Source organism: Rhipicephalus sanguineus, chromosome 3, assembly GCF_013339695.2.
Source record: "Rhipicephalus sanguineus isolate Rsan-2018 chromosome 3, BIME_Rsan_1.4, whole genome shotgun sequence".
NCBI classification, from domain to species: Eukaryota; Metazoa; Arthropoda; class Arachnida; order Ixodida; family Ixodidae; genus Rhipicephalus; species Rhipicephalus sanguineus.
Window position 1 is genome coordinate 199,058,449 of NC_051178.1, and position 15,962 is coordinate 199,074,410.

At 49.2% G+C, this 15,962-nt stretch overlaps 1 protein-coding gene across 8 annotated transcripts in view; it reads left to right on the top strand.

Annotated features, from left to right (window-relative positions):
• Window positions 1–15,962, top strand: part of LOC119388046 (dnaJ homolog subfamily B member 6) — a 351,281-nt gene that overhangs the window by 316,837 nt on the left and 18,482 nt on the right. For 4 of the 8 annotated variants that reach the window (XM_037655656.2, XM_037655659.2, XM_037655660.2 and 1 more), the window contains exon 1: window positions 9,786–9,963. The exons of 3 other annotated variants lie outside the window; for them this stretch is intronic. The gene's annotated coding sequence lies outside the window, so the exon portion shown is untranslated. Of the gene's footprint in view, window positions 1–9,785; window positions 9,964–10,421; window positions 10,447–15,962 lie in introns of those variants that run through there. One more of the 8 variants, XM_037655658.2, reaches the window with a different exon arrangement.

The following is a 15,962-nucleotide window of genomic DNA, read 5'->3' on the forward strand; positions in this document are numbered from 1 at the left end:
CGCTCCACTGCGTACCCCCCTTGCCCCGCTTCCATCCACCTCGGCCCGCCGCGCCACCGCATCCGACGTGCGTGCACCCGATGCCGGGCTATCCCGAGCGTTGCACCTTCGGTTTGTCCCTCGCGGACCACGATAGCCGCCGGCTCTGTTCCGGGACTTAGAAGCGAACGGCGAAAGTTATCTTGCAAACATGTTCAGGCATGTCTATACCAGGGGTGGCGCCAGGATTTTTTTACTGGAGGGGGGGAGTTATGCGCTTTGTCTTTAATGTGTGCTCTTTGCTGGCGACAGGTCTCTCTTTTTTTTTTGGGGGGGGGGGGGGTTGATTGGGGGGCTGCAACTTCAACATGCGCCCCCCGCCCCCTCCCGACATGCCACCCCTGGGCGGTTGAATACCTTTCGCTGAGAATGCAAACAACCCTCCCAACTACTTTGTCAGCTGTTACTTGATTTTCGTTCGTTTTCAGTTGGCCGCCCGTTTAACGACTTTTGTTTCGAGTTTGCCGCGTGTACAAACTACAAATATATAACTTGTTTATAGTCTGGTATGTTAGACATACTTGAAACTGCTGGTAGCGCAAGTTGACACATACACAAGAGAGCGCGCGCTCTCGTAGATTTGTCTAGTTATTAGTGCTAAGTACAATTCGAAGTTTGCTATATATATATATATATATATATATATATATATATATATATATATATATATATATATATATATATATATATATATATATATATATATATATATATATATATATATATATATCCAAAGAACATTATGGGCTGCGGAAAGAAACAGTAAGGGTGTGAACGTTTTGGATGAAACCGCACAACTGCAAAAGCGTCAGATTGAATATCATTGCCCCAACCCTCGTGAATCGCGAGGTGTATCAGAAGACATTTACGGAAATTATGCAAGGAGCAATAATCTACACTCACGCAGAAAATGGAACCTCAGGTATAACACAATCTCGCGCAGCGTGAAATCGCATGGTGCACCGCACTTGTTTTTGTGAATGAGAGAGAGAGATTAAATGCTGCCTTTTGTGTAGTGCTATCCTCCGTTTCGTGTGTGTATCATTTGTATCTTTAAAAACCGAGGCACCACTGTAAGCCGGTTCAATAACAGCAGCTTTATTCGAGTTTGAAACGTCGCAGTGGGAACAGGGCTGTTCTGTTCATTTTCTTTTTCCTGACTTCCACTGTCGCTGAAGATTGATTATTTACGAGCGTGTATAACGTAATGAGACAAATAACCTCGACTGCAGTGTACCGTGGGGGTGACTAGGTGATGGCCTAATTAATGGCTCTTTCAATAGATGTTTGCCGCGCCGTAGACTGTAAAGGCGAAACGAAGGACGCATCGATTTGACATGCAAATGTTATCGCGCGTTGTTCTGCTGACGACGAAAGGTTTATCGTGCAAGCGCGGTTAGTCAGTTCAGCAGTGTGACGAACGACAGTGTCACCGTATCGCAAACACATAAGGGGTGGGGGGGGGGGGGTGAAGATGAAGCGATGACGTGCCTCTCGCGAAGGCCTGCCATTGGTCCCCGGCTTTCCAGAGTAAAGGTGGGAATTAAGTAGTCGCCATTAACGTCAAAAAGCATGTATAGACGTAACCATGTGCATTAAAAAATTACGTGAAAGGTCCGACTGAGTGGAGGTTGTGGCGGTTTGGGCGTGTTGGTATGACATGACCAATAAATACTAAGCGCACAAACAGACGAGGACAAAGAGCACGTAAGATACACAGGCGCTGTGTGTCTTACGTGTTCTTTGTCCTCGTCTGTTTGTGCGCTTAGAATTTATTGGTAGAATTGGCGTGCACCTTTAGATGATCTGTGGTGCCCCCCCCCCCCCCCCCCACCTTTCTCTCCCCGTGTGCATGCCTATGGGCTCACCGATTACACCGATTTTATTTTACGCCGGCTAAGCGTCCGAGACTCCGAGCATCTAACCCGTGCCATCGCCTCTCGTTTCCAGAAAAACAGAGTCGTCCATTAAACAGGCTCGAGTGTAAAACGGGCGCGGCTTGCCTCGAAAACCCCCGACTCGGTGCACCTGCTCACTTCCATCATTTGTCGCTCGAGCCGCAAAAAAGAGCAGCTGTTCTCCGGATACGTCAGCACCTGTGCGGTGATAGAGCTGCCAGCCGGCGGTGTTTTGCCGTCTCTTTCCTCTTATCCTCTGCACTCCCAAAGCGAGGACATCGTCAGACTGTTAGGAAGTGGCAGCGCAACGACACAAGGACAAAGAAACGCAGTGGACGCTGTCCTTGTGTCTCATGCAATGAAACAACTAGCCCAGGCCAAAGCACTGCTCGAGGACATCATCTTGCATACGGGAAAGCAAACGCAAGACGCCATGTGGACTGAGAAGCGACGGCACGCTCCTCCGAAGAGACCCGCGAGAAAGGTGTGAACGACCGCCGTCGGGGTATACGGCAGACGTGCGACGCCCTCTCCGTTGGCGTCGCGTTGCCTGGTCGTTGCCGCTAAATTGGCGGCGCCCTGTGCCATGCCCCGGGACAATCGGAGGGGGCCACGCCTGGTGGTTATGCGCGAGGGTGGGGTCGCTCATCGCGTCGTCATCAGCCCCTTGGCGTGGCGACAGTACGGACGAAAACGTTCGAGGCGTTAGCGAGCTTGCCGGTGTGTACGACGTCACGAGCATTCGCGGGCTCGTTTAGCGGTCAGGAATGTTGTCTATGTTGCCCGCGGCGCCCGCGCCGGGATCTCCCATTCGAGAGTGATTTTATGAGCGCGCACAGCGCGTGGAAGGCGTAACGCGAACTCTATTTACGGCCGCGTGGCAAGTGTTTCCCGGACTGTTAATGGGATGTCCCGGCTTCTGGGTATTTGTTCTGCTCCCTTCGCCTTCATTTGCTTTCTTTACGCTCGCCGGTGATGAGGCCGCAGCCGATCGTCGGACCTCGAAGTGCTTTGGCCCCTTTTCGTGGGTCAGCGCTCTCGAATGAAGAACTTCCGTCAATCAGCAGCTCGGGGGCAAAGGATTGCTGTGCGCACGGTCAGGCTTTCGGTCGCTAAGAAAAGAATGTTTAATTTTGTGATTTACGCGCCAGACGACATGATTATGAGGCGCGCCGTAAGGAGACGGATTATGTTGCCCGAGGTCCTTTAACGCGCAACTAACACAAGTAGTTTTGCATTTGGCTTCTTTCTATCGAAATGCGGCAGAAGGGGTCGGGAGTCGAATCTGCGACCTTGCGCATAGCATCGGCCCTGGCGTGTCCTGAAGGTTGCGCGCGGTTGCAAAGGCCTGCAAGGCAATATTTGCAAAATTCGTCTTTCCTGCAAAGTTTTTTTTTTTGTGTGCTTTTTCACCACCTCATTCTAGTGAAAGCACGCGAAGAACAATGCTTTTCAAAAATTACTGCGGGATTTTCACGCCTCATTGTCGCCCCTTCAGCGTATACGCATGGTGATTGACGACCCTTGACATTTGGGGGCGTAATTTCAATGAAATTGGGAGCGACAGAAGTGCAACGAGTGAGAAAAGCAGTCTGAACGAGAGGGTTCGGTTAGAAAAAGAAAAAAAAAAAAGATTTAAAGCAGCGTATTATTTGGCGCGAAATCGCGCCCGGAGAAAAGCGCGCGCACGTACATTGTTCTAGCTCGTCTCGCGCACTTCTGGCTATACGGTCATACAGCTGACTCGGTGTTGTACTGTAACATGCGCTCGCAGTACGATCACCGGGCAGTGAACGATAATGACGAGCGCCCATATAGACACGCCTCTACCGACTGACTGCCGGGTCGCGGAAGGGCGCGGGCGCAGGGCCAATGGCTCCACGCTGTAGCACGCAGTCCCTGCAGCGTTGCGGGTGACGACGATGGGAGGAGGGTGATAGATACAATGACTCCATTACTCATCACGCGCCGCTTCGCTCGAAAAAAAAAAGAAAAAAAGAGAAAAAAACCTGCGCGCCGCCTTCGCCGTGAAATGCGCCCTTCCACGTACTGCACTGGCGTGTGCGTTTCTAATAGGCCAGTTGTCTGTGCGCGGTTACAACTGTGCATATGCGCGCCAGGTCCGCGCCCGCGCGTTTCCATTTCGGGAAACCCCGCGCATAAAACACCGCGTGCAAGAAAGCTCTGCATGCAACTGCCGCTGCTTCGGTGCGCCTTCATTGCGAGGTCAACGCATGCCGCTCTCTTCGAAGGCGCGGCGTCATACAATAACCTGGACGAGGACGGTTTAGTTGCGATTGGACGGGCTCCTCCCACGCATTCTGTTGATTGATGGCCGTTTTATAAGCGCCTATAATGTGGTCTCTGCTCTGCGCCCCGAATGCGCGTCTTTAATATCGTTGATGGTCTCCAAGTTGCTCGGCGCTGTGGAACCGTGACTATAGTAGCTATCGAGGGGACTGCTGAGCCTATTCCCCGAATAAACGCACCCTGTGGTAGAGAGCCTTGCATCCCCATGTACTTTCTAACACACAACTATTTCTTATTTATCATTGAACAGAACATCTCCGCTATAGTTGGTGATGGTAGAGTTACTGTACATGGTCCTTGTAGGTCCAAGGCGAGAGCGGGCACTAACTATTAGTCACCGTGTACGATTAAAAAAAATTACACATCATCTCCCCCTACGGGCAACCATGGTGGGATGCGAAAGCATCGCGGGTGTGTGCATCGAGTTTCCGTTTCTCTTATGTGACTTATCAGACGGTGGTTGTCGAGGCGTTTGAATTACCGCTTGTCGACGCTGACATACTCGTTCACACCGGCGACTACCAACGGTCGCGCGACCGTTTGCGACTGGCGGTCAAAAAGCGACTCAAAGCGACCGATGTTCACACATGCGTGCGACCTATATATGTCGCCACATAAAATTCACGTCTGCTCGTATATAGTTCGCATTGCTATTGCCCCGTAAAATAAGGTGACGTCCTGTTCCTGCGCATGTGATTGGCTCAGAGCTTTGCGACTGCAGTCGCGCGACTGAAAAATCGAGCAGTGAACGACTGAGACAAAGCAGTCGCTTTGCGACCAAAACGGCCATTTGCGACCGTTTGCGACCAGTCGCTTTGCGACTAACTTAGTCGCGCGACCGTTGTTAGTCGCCGGTGTGAACGAGCCTTTATATACGAGCGCACAGCTGTGGCGGAGAGAGAGTAACGGGAGAAGAGAAACGAAGCGGAGGCAGCGCTCACGCCATCCCACCTCCTCGCGCTCACGCGAGGAAAGGGGGGAGAGTTGGCGCATGCGCAGTATGGGTGCGGACGCCACAGAACGGACACTGCCCCGAGCATAAGATGCTTTCGCATCTAATAATCGTACTGGTTTCTTCTGGTGCAGAACACCAGAAACGTGTTGGGTCAGGAGATCGGAGCATGACATAGATGCCAGGGGCCCTGTCCTACACCTCCGCCGCTGCCACTTTTCGAAAATATCTGCCCTAACCCACCGTGATAGCTTAGCGAGTGACTGCTAAGCTCGAGGGCGCGGGTTCGTTTCCCGAACACGGCGGCCACATTTCAATGGGGGCGAAATGCACACAACACATGTGTACTTAGATTTAGGTGCACGTCAAAGAACCCCAGATGGTCTAAATTAATCCGGAGCACCCCACTACGACTTGCCTCATGGTGATATCGTGGTTTTGGCACGCCCCGCCACGGTGGTCTAGTGGTTATGGCGCTCGACTGCTGACCCGAAGGTCGCGGGATCGAATCCCAGCCGCGGCGGCTGCATTTTCGGTGGAGGCGAGAATGTCTGAGGCCCGTGTACTGTAAGAACCCCAGGTGGTCGAAATTTCCGGAGCCCTCCGCGGCGTCTCTCATAATCATATCGTGGTTTTGGGACATTAAACCCCAGATATTATTATTATGGTTTTGGCACATAAAGCGCCAGCAATTATTAATAATATCTGCCCTGATCATCACCGATTTACTAGTTTGTTGAGCTTTATCAAAGCCTAACAAACTATAGTATCTTGTGTTTTGTTGGGCTTAAGTGGGTTCTATATGAGGGGCGTCGTAGGGGAGTGCAACGAAATATTTTTTTTTTCTACCTTCTGGGGTCCTTTAAGGCGTGGTACAATGCATGATAAACATGAGCATTCTTGTTTTGCATCTTAATCGCAAAGTAACCGGCGCGCACTGGATTCGAACCCACGACCTCGTGCTCTGCAGCGCGACGCAGCCACCGCAGTGGACCAGTTATAGTCATTATTTATCTTTTTTGTGCACCCGAAGTGTAAAAACGGAGGTTTATGGTTGATTTCGTATTAACATGGTCGATATATCTCATTGCTTATCGTTTTGGCCACACTGGCACCGTCTATATCTCTGCGTCAGAATCCCAACTTACGCTTTGTTCTCACAGCGACGCTTCTTTATTGTCAAATAGTATCTCGCCCAGACGACGCCACTCCCACTTGAAGTCATGCGTCCAAACTGCAACGATAAGCGTTGCTCCCGTCCACACTAACAGACCTGGGACGAGCCGTGCCTTGCAGTAATGCTGCCATCGTTTTGTGTGCGTGCTCAGCAAGTTTATCGCGCTCTATTTCAGCTCCCCAGCAAGTTTGTAGTCTTGTCAGTGCGTCAACGGCGGGAAAGGCTGCTGCAGCACTTTACCCTGTTGCCAGCGTGTCATATCGATAAGCACACGTTTGAGAGTAATCAAACAATTTTACTGCGAGTAGCATCACTGATTGAAATCTTAACGATCCAGTGTTATGTTAGACAGGTTGTAATTATCCCGTAGGTTACAAGTCTTCTCTCTTTCTTTTTTTTTTTTCGCCCGTCTACTTCATTTTCCCTTTCTCCAGTTTGGGACAGCAGATCGGACGACTCTTTTCTTCGGCTAACCTCAATTCCTTTCCGGTCTCAATAATCTTGACCGCTACCCGCTTCAGTGGTCTGGTGATTATGGTGCTTGACTGTTAATCCAAAGGCCGTGGGAACGAATCCCATCCACATTTTCGTGGAGGCGAAATTCTAGAGGCCCGTGTGATTATATATATTCAGGTGCACGTTAAAGAACCCCAGGTGGTCTAAATTTGCGGAGCTCTCCACCACGGCGTCTCTCATGGTCATATCGTGGCTTTGGGACGTAAGACCACAACTATTATAGGTTTGACCAGTGGCACTTCTTTCCTCTTTTCATAAAGCCTGCTTTTGCCTTCTCATGCTCTCCTCCTAATCATTCTTCATGTCACTCAGGGAGGTATGTGATGACCTTTCCATTTCTGTACCTTTTTTGAAACTATATCGACTAAAAAAAAATAAACTAAAAATCATTGCACCGATGAAAGAACATTGCTCAATTTTCTTTCTTTTTTTTTCACTTCTATCCTATGTGCTTCTGTTCGTGATCAGAACGGAGGAGTTTTATTACGCATAACCGAAGTGAAAACAATGCACGGTCGGGAAACCAGGACACGTTGTGAGTCGTGGAGGGACTCTCCCTGTATAGCGTATCGGTGCGCAAAGTTCGTGGTTGCTATCTTATGCGTATTGTTGGTGTTGATGTGATCGGGGGTCTGCCCATAGGACCGGGGAGCAGCCAGGCCTCAGGGAGAAGTCGAGTTCAGGAGCCGGAGTTGATAACAGTAACGTTTATTTTACATGTCGTTTTGGTAGCGTATCGTAGCGTCGTCTAGCGACGCTGCGTCGCGTCGACGTAGCCTCGACGTGGCCTGTCGAAGCCTCGTCGTAGCATAGCCTGCATGGAGCGTCTCGACGCTCGCGTTATAACGCCTGGGCCTTCCCAGGATTCCCTGCTGGAGGAAACAATCAAGTCCAAGACAGTCCAATCAAAGATGTTGTCTTCATCTCCGCCCACTAAGTAAGCACCGCCTCCTTCGCACTCCGGGAAAGAGAGAAGCGGCGCACCTGGACGACGGGCAGTCCCGGGAGGCGAACAAGACACAAAAGACACTATACACACCAAGAAGGGATCTCGGCGGTACACATTCCCGGAAACGGGCTACGTTGTCAGGTGTGCTGTCAGGTGCAGTCGTTCCTTGCCTCGGAGCGCCGTCGGCGCAGCGGACGGCCAGCTCCTAGTCGGGTCGCCAGGCCACAAAGGAACCATACACACAATGAACGGATTGCTGCTGTACACATTCCTGAAGACTGGCCGCGATGTCAGATGTGTTGACAGCTGCAAACCTCTCCTTGCCTCGATGTGTCGCCTTATCTGGTGCGTTTCGGGGAACGTTGAGGTCGAAGAAAGCAGGGCTGATGCCGCCATACCATACTGAGGATCCAGCGGCGCCAAGCCGTGAAGTCCGATCATAACAGTGTCTGCACTGACTTCAAGTACAGGCGTTCATGCCAACTAGCCCACATTTCTACTCTGCTGACGGTAGAAGGGAACATGCGGCGTGCAAACGAATGCGGCGACCCATGGGTGTCGTTAGCGCGTTACGAAATCCGCGGCAAAAGTTCGCGCACAACTGGGCAAGCATCTGCAGCGCCTCGCACCGTGCAAGTCTCGACCGCCGGCGCTAACGAGATGCGGATGCGCCCACCCTCTTAAAAAGAAAAAGAGTAGAAGAAAGTAGCCTGCAGGTGAGCATAAGAACACTGAGTGCGTTCTAACTTCTCGGCCAGGGATTCTCCGAAGACCAGGAAAAGGCTCTGGCACGCCATCGGAAGCAGTTCGAACGAGGGCAGTGACCTCCGATAATTATACAAGACGGGAAAAGAAACCTAACAAGGAGAATCACGCGGCTACGACGAGCGTGCTTTCGGCCAGTCTTTTTTTTTTTTTTCCCCGCTTTTGTTACTTCATGCGGGGAGTTAAAGGACGCGTAAAAGCAAATAGGAGTAATGAACGACCTCTCCCTTTCCTTCGTAGAGGAGCTCTCTGCTTCTGGGATCACGCCTGCAATCCGCTGGGGGTCGAGGATGAACAACCCGCCGCACGCAAGGCGAATGGTGAGAGTGAAATAGGACTGCCTCGCGTGGATGGGGCATTAGCACGTGGCCAACTCGTTTCGCTGAAACGCAGCTAATGCTCTCATTTGGCTGCCGCCGAAACCGGCAATAATTTTGCGGTTAATGAAGGCGATAAAGACAAAAGCAAACATCACATTATATAGACCTATCTGGCACCCGTATAATTCACAAACTGTGGACACTGGAAGACGAAACCTCACTCAGTGATCTCTATTAAACCCTAACTGGCGCGAGCCGATTTGATTTTATGTCTGCGAACTTCGTCAGTGACGAACAGTTCCTTAGTAGCTGAAAAATAATTACTGACGTTATAATCCTAGTAACGTACTATAAATAAACATTGCACTCTGCGCGTAATCTGGCTACAACGCGCAGAAAACGGCCGACGAAAAGGGCTGAAAAGCTCAACAAATATTGGTTTTTACTTGCTATCCGTTTAATGAAGCAGCACCGCGGCACTCATCCGTCCCTCAGTGTGCTGCGGTTAGCCTACGCGCGACCAAGCTTCTAGAAACAAGCGCGCGAAACTTCTTCCGTCAGTTGAGTAGACCGACGGAAAAGCGCGGCGCGAGGAAACAATTTCGAAACCTCGGGAGGGTCTGAGGTCACTCCCGTCCTCACGCAACGGGGAAAGTTTGGCGGCACTTTCTTATCGTCCGGAACCTGCAACTAAATTGGCCCGTGTGACAAGGCAGGAGCGGGGCAAAACGCGCCAAGCTGGCCAAGCCAGCGAGCGTTGAGCTGGTTGAGCCAGCGGGCGACGAGCGAAGGGAAGGAAACACGTCAAGGAAGAGAGCGGGAAAGCCTCCCTCGCCACTTTTCTTTGTCGTTCATCTGTTGCGCGCGGTGCACCCTGGGATAGGGCAACCTGCCGATAGGCTGCATAGTCGTCGTTTCGCTGCGCTCCGTGCTGGTTGTTGTGTACGCGTCGCTGCTGTGGTGTGTTGTTGGGCCGCGCGTGTGCTTCTGTGCGCGTGCCATTCCCGTGGATTAAACGGCTGCCAGCGTTGGAACAGGTGAGCCGTGCTACCCCATCAGTTTTCCGCCCGAAAGCGCGCGGATCAGCGCATGTGTGAGCGTCGTTCTCTTCTTTTTTCCGCCCGTTTTTGGGAGCGAAAACGGAGTTTCAACAGCGCCCGTTTGACGCCGAGCCTGTGCATCCGACCAAGGACGGCTTTTAGCAAGCGCGTCAAGCCAGTGTGGGAGTCCAGCCTCCGTAGAGTGTTTTCTGCTCGTACCAGTTTTGGCGTTGTGTAGTTTCCCTTTTATTTTTTGTTCTTTCTGACTCGTCCACTTTAGGCCTAGCCTTTGGGCAGTGTTGTGCGCGGCGAGCACCGGACTTGCGATTCCACAAGTGCGCGCGCTTTGTGAAAAATGGTGGCGAATCGTATGCGTCCGTCAATGCGCTGCCAAATTCGCGTGCACGAGGCTTCGGACAAGCGATAATTCAGCCGACATAGCGACAGCTACGTTGTGGCGTTCCTTGTCAGCCGATCCCGGTGAGTGCACTAGCATATGCTAACTCGGGGCTGTAAAGAGCAGCGCCTCGTAGCACATCGCATTCGTGGCCTTTTGTGCTAGGTCCCGAGCAGTGGTAGCCTTCGCATTGTATCCCCCGTCCGTTTGTCACTAACCTAAATCTTGAGCTCGAAAAAGTGTGCCGTTCATGCGATTTCGCTGCACCTCTTGCAGTCACTTACCGCAGCGTTTACGCAGGGCCATACAATTTCCTTCTCCATCGCCGCCCTAGCCTTCGCGTTGGTCGTACGGAGTAGCGCCGCTAGTGGGGAAGTAAACATACGGCTTTTTGAGTAGGTACAGTACACACGCTTCGGTGCTGCTCTTATTTAGTTTTGCTTAACGGTGTAAGCATTTTGCACTGCAAGCTTTAGAGGCGTACGAATCGCTGTTCTCTTCCTTCTGGCCTTGTTTAATGTTGTCAAACGGACGTGTGTATGACAAGTAAAACGCCCTTGCGCTGCATTTTCTCCCGTCGCAGGCGTTATTCTTGTCCTTTGGCTTTCCATTTTCGGTCTCTCTTATGCTAATCTTTCTGTAACATAACGAATCGCAGGCCCGAAATGCGTAGGTTGTCGGGTGGGCAGCGGTATACCCCGCGCTTGGTATGTCCCAACGAACGCTCTTGTTCGGGGCGAAATGAGCCATAATGCTTGCCGTACGCTGTACAGTTCCTTTACTCTTTTGCGTTTCCGACGTAGTTTGTGACACAGCGCGATATTTCGTCAGATCTCCGGGGACGGTCGAGACAGTTTATCGAACCTCCGACGGGCACAGTAGCGGCGCTGCGGCAGTAGTTTCTAGAACGTTGGCCGAGTTGGCGCTCTTGATAAAGGGCGCGTTGGACTTGACGCGAAACAGCTGCTGTCGTTTGCGACGTCACGCGTCCGGGTACGTCGCGCTGCTCACTTATATGCCAATAAATTTTCGCTTCTGTTCATGGTGCACCCAGCTTTGTATGCGCTTGTGTTTCTATGTTTCAGACTAACCAATTTCGAGCAGCTGTTTTATGTAGAAACCAAGCGGTGCGCTGGCTTTTTATCTATTTTGGATAGCTGGTCTGCTTTGAACAGTTGCTAGGAGACCTTCGACACAGCCATTGCGTACAGTTTTAAGCACAGTCGCAGGAACATCGATTGTTTAGACCACAAGAGACAGTGCTGTTCATCTGCCGAAATTGCATTATGCGTGAAACGTTGGGACGTATTGATCCATATCAATTGCCTTTTGTTGAAAGCACAGCGGTCGTTCAATGGGCGAGGCGTCCTGTAGTTTTTGTCCATATGGCTCACAAAAGCAGTTTCAACTATTTTACTGCGCTTCAATAAGGTACCAATCAAGAGCACCGCAATGATATGCGCTGTTTGGACGAGCCGTCAGGAAAATGTTCATTACAGCTCTTGTCATTTGAGGAGTTCTTAGAATCTGAGTGGCGCTGCATAAACTTGCAACTCTTGTGACATTACATCAAAGCTTCATCTCATTCACGGTGTTAGGTTAACACCGTGAGGTCATTCTTCCGGATTGGCATCAGATCAGTATTGTGTATTCGCTGACGATCCCTTTGATTCTAGGTCGAGTCATTCAAAAGTTTAACTTTGAGTGCCGCTTCCATGCCGTATGTGAAATATATATATATATATATATATATATATATATATATATATATATATATATATATATATATATATGTAATACAAGAGCTTGGAGCTTGACATAGCTGCTTGAAGGAGGCGCCCCTTTTTAAATCTGTTGGATAGGATACATGTATTTTTCTTTTCATCATTGCTCATGGATAATGCATTACCTCATGGTGTTTTATGGCTAGTTTCCAACCTGCTTTCTGCCAAAACCCAGTAACAAGTAGTGCATCTGTAAACCAGTTTGTCAGTCATTTGTAATGCATGTTGTAATTAGCATGTTGTAATTAGTACTTTTTCAGGGCGCACTCACGCTTACCAGCACATTTTCTAGCCTCTTGAGGGCTTGGCCTTTTATTTTATGCAACATGACGGCTGAAAATTTGTCAGTACCCCTTTAACGAAGCTTTATGCAGCTGAGGAACAAGTCATTGACAGGTACTTCACATTTTAGTGACTGCTATAGTTGTATGCCCGTGAAGGAGTACTGACACAACTTTTAGGCATTGCAAAAGATACATTTTTTGTTTCCTTGGCATACAGTGTTAACACTCTCCACACACCGGAGCCAGGAAATGGACATAAAATATTTTAGTTTGATTTTAAAGTTTCCGTTGCCCAGCATCTGCAAGCCAGTTCCACTGCAATTTGGCATTATCGTGACGCCTGAACACAGTTCACTCTGCATCTTGCCTGCAGCCAAAATTGCTATCCAAGTTGATGGACAACAAATCACTTATCGTTGTTTAGATGCACAACATGCAACTGAGAGCATATGACAGGTGATGTTGCACGTATGTCTCAAGTTGCTGTCCCTGCTTGACTAAGACCTGCATCAGGCTGTGTTAAAATGTTGCTGTGAAACTGCCTCCTTGATACTGAAACTTCATTTTTTTTAAGGTAACTGAATAAAAATATATTTAATGCATTCCAATACACCACAATACTCTTTATGGGATTCTCGACACCAGTGTTTTTATTTGGAGCCACAATACGAAAATTACTAAAAATCGTGTCTGTACGCCTTTAACGGTGTACCAACATGAAAATCTTCATTCGCCCCACCCAAGTGAAAGGCCGAGCCCTCAAGAGCTCAGAAAACGTACTGGTAAGCATGAGTGCACCCTGAAAAAGCAATGACAGTATGTTTTTAAAAGCTAGTTTTGGTTCCTACTGTACCCTGATGTCACAACACTATGATCTTCTCGTCACATGCTAGCACAAGATATTTCGACGTTTCCACGGTCGCTCCATTGTGGCTCCGTTGCCATTCTGGTTGTTTCGGGGCCTGATGTCATCACAACTAGCCATACTGGTGCGTGAAGTCACCAGAATTGACACTGTAGCCTGACACCACGTTAGTGCTGATGTCAGTAGGTGCGCCATGTGAAAATGGACCTCAGTGTCAAAATAAAATATCTTATCAGCTTTAACTGAGCTTCATACTTGTGCAGAGCTGTCTCTGTACACAGATTGGTATGGCAGACTAAACTCCCCTTCAAAAATTCCTGTCAGTACCCCTCTAATACAGTTGCACTCAACAAGCATCTATACTCCATTTCGTACTTAGTGTGCAACACTGTACACTCCGGAATACATACCTCTGGGGCATCTTTCAGATGCACAACAGTAATCATCTATCATGTGTGCCTTTTCATTTACACCACATACCTGGTACTTTAATGTTATGAATAGGTTTGCACGGCAGGCGTGGCAAAGCATTCTCAGTAGAAAAGGCAAGCAAGCCTGGTGCACACCAATTTCTCTAATCAAAATGAGACTCTGCAAGCTTTTTGTGCACATGCATCACCTGTCACGAAGCAACCTTCGTGATGGAATACGTTCATGAAAGGTTGTGCATGGGGTGTAGCATGATAGACTGCCGATGAGATACTTTAAAAGGAAAGCAGAAATTAAAAATACTCTGAAACTGGGTATTAGCAGCCGTATAACAGCTTTCTTATTTTTAAGCTATAAAGTTTTTGTTACCAAGTCTAGATACAGAACAGTTTCGTGTAATTGCTAGAAAAGGAACATCAAAATATTTTCTGGTGTAAATGCAGTTATTCCAAAAATTCTCACAGTGGATGACCTGTAATTTAGATTCAGATCGCAGAAGGACTGATTTTTTGAGCTACATTTATAAATTGGTCTTCATTATCACAGGCTACTTATGTCCAGCTTTTCGCATGTCTTGGGTTACATACATGAGATATCATTTTTAAATAGTATGGAACATTTAGTAGTAAAGCTGTTCACCCCAGTGGACATTTTTGTACAGCCGCCCAGAACCAAGTCCTTGCAATTTTTGTGCACGTGCTTGGGCACTGAACAGTGGTGGCAGAACGATAACCTTTGGGATCAGCCAATCACCATTGCCCCAACATCGCCGGTCACATTCACCATTTCACTCTAGTGTCACAGTGAAATCACTGCTCTTGTTTATTGTTGCAGGGATTTCCTCACTGCGACAGTGTACAAGAGCAGTGATTTTCCAAATGTTTGCTTGTGCCATTTTTCTTACAGTGAAAGCTGTTATGAAATCACTACAATGGCCATTTTTGATGCTGTAGTTGTCCGCCACCGGTGTCCATAACCACTATCGCGGCAAATAAGAAAAAATATCTAGTGTAGAACGGGGTTGAAACCTGGGCCCTCTGTGTGAGAGCCCAGTATTCTACCACAGAGCCATGCCGGTGCTTGAAACTCCAGTGCAAAAAGACCCTATACAGGCTTCATGTCGGGAAGGACCCACATTATCATATGTAACATAATGTCGTAGAAGAGTGAAATAACAACCAGGTGTCACACAATGCAAATTGTGCAACGAGTGGGTCGTTGAATGCTTCCAACCTATTACAAAAGGACTCTGCCATAATTCTTCAAGTTCATTGTCATCAGGCACAGCATCAACAACGTACACACTATGCCTTACAGGTCTTTAGCGGGTACCACGGTTCTCTGCAGAATGACGAAAAATGGCATAGTGGCTGCTTCCAAACTTCACAAAAATTAGTGATTTATTGGCCTGGTGTGCGACCGATGGCGGCGCTGCGAACGGCGCCTGTATGACGTCAGAGCGGGGATTCGCGCGCTTTCGTCTGCTACGTAGGCCCAGTGCCGCGTTGAACCACCGTTGTGGTAAATCTCAACAAAAAAGCGGTTCAATTGGTTATCTTGCGTATGGTGGCTACTGACGCTGTTCGAACAACCGTGGGTCTGCTTTTAACGTTCATTTAGAAATACAGCTCTGTTTCTTAGAACTGCGGCCGCTTGTCTCAGCGGCGAGTGCTGCGCAATGGTGAAGTACTGCTCTGTGCCTCAGTGTACTTCGTCCGCTCGTGAAAAAGACTTTCACAACTATCCTAAGGACCCAAAGCTGAAGAAGAAGTGGATAGTCAATCTCAGAATGGGAAAGCGCCCCACGCCTTCATCGACAGTGCGCAGCAAGCACTTCGCGGACAGTGACTTCTGCTACCCACCGTACGCGCCACTCTTAGGTAAGCTTGTGACCGCGTTTAAGCGCCTCGTCAATACTTAAGCCGTTTATTGCAGGCAGGCTATAACCATAGGCGACTTACACCAGGTGCGGTGCCGTCCTACAACCTGCCGCGAAGGCCCCTATAGACAAGGAGCCGACGACGCGGCCTCCGAATCGCCTCGAAGGAAAGCGCGCCTCGTGAGCTCAGCTGAGCGGCGCAGGATATCTATTATATCCTGCGCCATCTCAGATGACGTAGTACATGCGTATTTTCCTTATCAAGGCAAGCGCGCGTCTAGCGGACTGCTTATCATAAATTCATAAGTCAAAGCTGTTGCCGCTGTTTAGTGCTCATTCTCTAAAAGTTTTCACCTTA